Source organism: Phalacrocorax carbo, chromosome 1 (genome assembly GCF_963921805.1).
Source record: "Phalacrocorax carbo chromosome 1, bPhaCar2.1, whole genome shotgun sequence".
NCBI lineage: Eukaryota > Metazoa > Chordata > Aves > Suliformes > Phalacrocoracidae > Phalacrocorax > Phalacrocorax carbo.
This window is the reverse complement of record NC_087513.1, coordinates 116,013,875-116,019,874: the sequence shown is the minus strand read 5'-3', so window position 1 is coordinate 116,019,874 and position 6,000 is coordinate 116,013,875.

The following is a 6,000-nucleotide window of genomic DNA, read 5'->3' as shown; positions in this document are numbered from 1 at the left end:
CCCTTTAGTTAAACAACTTAATTCAGTTAGATGTTGGGTAGTTTTCAGATTAATTAAATGAAATATTTTACTTTAATCTTGTCAAGATCAACGATTGTTGCTGATACGTTTAGTGTTCAATTTGTAAACCTAGCATTACGGGACTTTACTAATAGCAGTTCTGCTATTTTTGCTGTAATTTATATTTCTGCTGCAATTGTCTGTACTACTTATAGCATTTATTCATGTGACTGTTCCCTTTTAAAGCAAGAGTCAAAGGTGTGCTTAAATATGCAAACAATATTTATTAAACCTGCATTTCGTAAGCTAATTTACAAAGAACAGTGAGGTTTTCACATTATAGCTGGGGGGGGGGTAAGGGGGGAAAAGCAAAGCTACGGATGAAATCTGTTTTCATTAACAGTCTCACTGCAATTTTAATGCTAAATTAGACTAAATATTGCCCAATACTCTTTGGTTTCATAAAGTAGAAAGTTCAGCACTGTACAAACTAAGGAAGTGCTCCTAGAAGACAGAGAGGAGCATTCCCCCGAAAGGACACACAAACAAGATCAACTAAGTCCTACCCAGCCAACTTAATAAACTAGCCACCTTTACCCGCTGAAGCATACTCTATACTTCCATAGATAAAAGCAATAACCTACATACAGGCAAGGTTTATTCTGCCGGCCCTAGCACCTTCCCGGCCCGGCTCAGGACGCTCCACAGGCAGCGCCCACCCCGAGGTGAAGATATTTCTAGACTTGAAGAATTTACGTACAAAAACCAATTAATCGGTCTCAAGGGGGAGACGTTAATTACCCTGCCTGCCTGCCTGCCTTCCTCCCTCCCTTCCTTCCTTCCTTCCTTCCCCCCTTCCTTCCCTCCCGCCTGCCCGCCCCCAGGCCGACCCGCCGCCATGTCGCGGTGCCGTCTGGGTGCTGTAGTTTTCGGCGGCCCAGCGGAGGATGCCTTCCCGTTCCTTAAAATCCCCCTGAAGGAAAGTAAGTTTTTCTTTCGCTCCGGAGGAGGGCGTGATCGGCAGGCCGCTCCGTCTCGCTGTCGCTGCCCGTAGCCAACCTCCCGCGGCTGGGCTGTTCGGCGGCGCCCCGGGAGAGGCGAGGAGGAAGCGGCAGCGGCGGGGCCATGGCTGTGGCCATGTGCTCCCCGCTACCCCTGCGGTAAAATGGCGGCGTGGCCCCTGCTGTGCACGGGCCGCTACCCGGAGCGGGCCTCGCCTCAGGAGCCGCGTGGCTTTGGTCTAGTCCCTGTCCTGCTTTGCCCCGCACCTACGGCCGTGGAGGGGCCTCTGGAGATCTGGTTGTTGCTAACGGCTTATTTACTTCTACTTTTCTTTTAACTGCCTGCCTCCTGTCCAGATTTACTTCTGGGGAGCTTGGTGTGTGGCATTTTTTAAACGTACTGCACTTTAAATTGTTTTAAAACGCACGTGGCCTTTATTTCTACGGGTTTTAATCTCTGCTCTGTTTGGCTTTGAAAAAGTGATGAAATATTTGCTTTAAAGTAAATGTTAAACCTCTAACCTCTCATGTTGTGGACTTTGACTCACTTTGAGTCTTTTCCCTGATGTTTGCAAAGCTGGGGGCTTACCAACTAACATTGGCCGTCTTTTTTTTTTTTTTTTAATCTGTCCAGTGGATATTTGAAATTAATAAGCAGAGTTAGTATGTATTTCGCTGTGTTGTGTGTATAAATGAAGTAGTAACACAGAAAGGGCATTTATCCCCCCCTCTTTTCATTGCAGTTCTCCCCACGTAGCTTCTGCTGATGTGAGCACTTCCAGCTTCCTACACAGAGTTTGACATGTCAAAATTTCGTACTTTGGGGAGGGTGATAAAACTTTTAAGGTCCACTTACTTTCAGTAGTGAAACTTGCAATAGTATTTTGCCTAGGAAACACAAAATCCAGCTGTTTGGAGGATCACACCAGGAGGCAAGACACCTGCCTTGCAGATCCACAATTCAAGCCATGAAAGACTTATCATTTATTTTCAACTCTGGTTTCCGCAGGGGTGAAACGCAGATAATAATGAGTTTTCTTGGTGGTTTTTTTTGTTTCATAAAGCTGTCTGATGCAGCACACTGTATGGCCAGGTGAGAGTCAGGAATTAGTCCTAAATAAAACGCATGAACAAAAGAAGCTTACTTAAACCCAAAGCTGTAACTATAAAAACCATAATTGCCACCTGGTTCTGGAGGCTTCTGTACTCCTTAAGCAACTCTCTACAGTAGTGAAAGATGAGGAAATTAGAAGTTCCGTAAGGCAATGCTGTTTTTCTTCAGGTTGAGCCTAATGCTGCTCTAGCCTAAACTTGCAGTTCCATCATGGTATTTTGGCCATTTTGCCAGTTTAGGCACTATGGCTGTTTGTTTCTGTACCTTGTATTGCACCAACAGAGCTGCCTGCACAATTGGTATGGTGAATTCCTTCAGGAAACTGATCCATATAGGAAAAAATTTGGAAGGACATGGATCTGTCCCCTCCCCAGCTCTCATTTGATTCTCTGGTCTGACTCGGCCTGTGATCATAAACAGGCTGGGGCAAGAGGTGGGAGCAAGCACTTGGGTGAGAGGATAAATTAGGAAGTAGTGTTTGCAACCAATTGCAATATGGTCACTCAGTCAATCAAGACAATCTGATGGTGCAGTATACAGGATAGCTAGGCTGATGAGCAGTTTGCTGCAGAAAAAGCCAAGCTTTTTTTCACCCTCTCTGGCTGCCTTCTGTTGCTACTTCCCTTGTACTGGCTGTGGTGATCACGTCATCCCTCATTGAGTTAGTTTAGCTCACTAAACTGGCAGAAAAGTATGTCCTTAATGTGTGCATATATATTTGCTTTACTACGTTGGTTATTGTTGTAGTGTTAGTTTTCAAGTGTTACTGGCTGCCTGATCCAAGTGACTGCCTGCCCTTGGCACACAGGAGTGGGAGAGGTAAGGAAAGATTGGAGGTGGAGAAGTTGTTGGGACCAATGGGAAGCTGCACCAGTAAAGGGCAGCACGAGCCAATTGTGAAACAAGTCAGTGAACCTGCAGCTTGCTCATTTCAGCCTCCCGTTGGTTTCCAGGCTTGAACAGGGTCCAGCAGCTGGCAGAGGTTCACCGAGAAGGCCAGCTTGGAGCTCACCTCATGTGTATTGAGACCCGTGTACACTCGTAACATGAAGTGGACTCTTAAGAAATTACTTGACCTGCTGATTAGAGCATTAATTTAGAAAGCAGAAGAGCAGGGTTCAGGCTGAGGGGATTGGGACTGTGCGATCTTGCTGCTGGCAAGTTCGGAAGCCAAGTAAAGGATGGCAGGTTCCTGGGAGGGAGTATGGCAGCAGCCTAGCTCTTGAAGTTGGGATGAGAAAGTCCTAGGTTTTGACTTCTCTTCCAAGGGGTTCTGTCAATATTTTATCCTATTACAGGTCTATGATAAAAATCTGCATAAATGGTCCTGACTGCTAGGGCTAGAAACTAATACTACACTCGGTGGGGAGGCAGCTGAATTGCAGAGTCTTCCCAGTTTTGTGTTCTTTTTGTGTCCTGTGAGTCTTCATTTCTTTTCCCGCTCCTGCCTAGCTTCAAGAGGAAGAATGAACCATCTCCTTTAGTCCAAAGCCAAGTGATAAGAGCTTTTGTCCAGGGACTGGAGGGTGTGGGTTTGAACATTCTCAGTGATGCTAGGCTTGAGTTCTTTGTGTTTGGGTTAAGTGCTGTCACCCTGGGCCATTTTGTAGCCTAAGCTCTAGGAAAGGTAGAAGTTAAGATGCTCTGGGTGAGGACCATATCTTTTGTATAAAGAAACTTGAATGCCTGCATCAGGTTTTCTGAATCCCAATGTTGGGAAGCTAAGGAATTGCAGCTTTTAAATAGGCTGCAGCTAAGGTTAAATGTTATGCATGCAATGATAAGAGTAAATTGCTGCTGCCTGAAAGGCAGGTCTTGCCCTCAAGTTCTGCTCTGCTGGCCTTCCATTCACTGTTAGTGTCTCTAGACCTTGACTGATGGCACTTCAAGCCAGTTTAGCTTACAGAAATCTGTTTTGGATTGGGTTGGTTTTTGGTTTTTTTCCCTTCTCTGGTTAGTTTTATGAAATCTCAGTGAATTGACTATGTTCCGGTGAGCACTGGAGCCAGTACAAAGAAGGGGAAAGTGTGTCTGGGTTCACAACATCCCTTTCAGTGACAACAAGGTATATGAGTGGTCCAGCGTTAACACGTGTAAATTTTTGCAGCAGAGTCTAAGCTTGCTTGAGCAGCAAATACCTTTTAGTGAAGGGCTGAAGCACCTTGGCTGCTGCACAGTGCAGCATTTTAACTATACCTAAGTGTTACCATTGTCATTCCGCTCTCAGCTCAGATTTTGTTGGAACTAAGACACTAAAAAGTATCTTTTTAAACTACTCTGTTTTGTGGCACCTTTTCCACACAGGTTTTCAAGGTTTGGTGGTGTTTGGCTCATCAAAGCAAAACATGCTCCACCCAGGTCTCTCAATCAAGGAGCACAGAGAAGGCCAACAGTATTGGAGCTTAACTTAAAAAAACAAAACCAAAAATGTCTGAGCAGTGAGCTGCCACCAGTCATGTCCTTTACTGTTTGTGCTATATTGCATAGACTGTATTTTAATTGCACCTTTTTACTGCTTTAGTTTGGGCTGAGGTAATAAGGCAGTGGCTTATAATGAGACTCCACCTAGTCGAGATAAAATATTTAGGTAACTTGCACCACGCATTTATGATATGAAACTGAAACTTGGGAAGAAATTGCTTAATGAGTTTACATTTTCTTATATAGTTATCTTCATAAATACAATCAATGAGCTTAGTTTAACCCCCAAGTCAGCGCACAGGCTCAGTTCAATAAGAGTCAATGGCTCCTGTCCCTTCCTGGTTAATAGGGTGAGAAGGGGCAGCAACTGAGTGAGTAACCTTGTCTCACTTCTACCTCTATTTGAAATCTCTCTGTGCCTTGTGGAGGAGTCAGGATGGAGAAAGCTATCAAACACTGTTGGATTTGCCTTCCTCACTTTATTTTTTCTGCTCCACAGGCCTTGACCTAGTGGAAGAGTTGCCCAGCTTCTTGGTGAGCCCTACCTTTTGTGGAGGATAAAGGTCACTAGGCTGATGCTCGTCCCTGCTGACTTTCCACTGGCAACCTCAGGGACAGGCTCTAGAAATCGACTTGTCTTCACTCTATCCTCATGTCCTCTCCTCTTGGATACATGGAGTGATTAGCTTGTTTCTGCTTTCCTGTTCTAATTTCCTACAAGGGTCTAGTAATAGACCCTTGCCCAAAATGACACCTATCCTTATTTTAAAACACCTTTCAAACAAACATATCTTCCTTTTTTACAATAGCAGACAATGGTTGCTTAAGGTAATTATGTACTGTGTGTTGGAATCTGCTTGGAGTTTAAGGATTTTACATACTGCTTCCAAAAAAACCTGAGTGTATGGTAGTCCTCACAGAAGAAATATCTACCTTGTGAATGGCTTTTGGCCTTTTGAGAACAAATTTTTGACTCCTGGATTACTGACAAAATAAAAAGACATGTCATCTCTAAGAATTTCCATTTTTAAGACAAGATATTGCTGGGCAGCAGAGGGCCTACATGGCATCTTTTTATGTCAGAGTGAAAAAGAAAGGCTGCAACTTCTAGATGTGAGCCTCCTAAACTGGGATTAACACCAGAAGTTCTTCTCAAGCTACATCCCCGAGTAAAAGTTGCTAGGATACTGCTTGTGGGATGCGCAAATAACATTGAGTTTCAAAACAAATGGTTGAAACTTATTTTTTACTCACATTTTGTTATAAAATGGTTAAATTTTATTTCAACATATCATATATGGCTCGTTCTATTCACCTGCTACTATTGATTTTTCCTTCAGCTGACAGTAGTAGTAGAATGAATATGTTTCCTTTGGGGACAAAAGGAAGTGAATATTTGAATGAGTTGCCATCATGGTGAGTTACTTCAGCTGGCAGCAGTGTCACTGGATTTTCAAGCCTGTC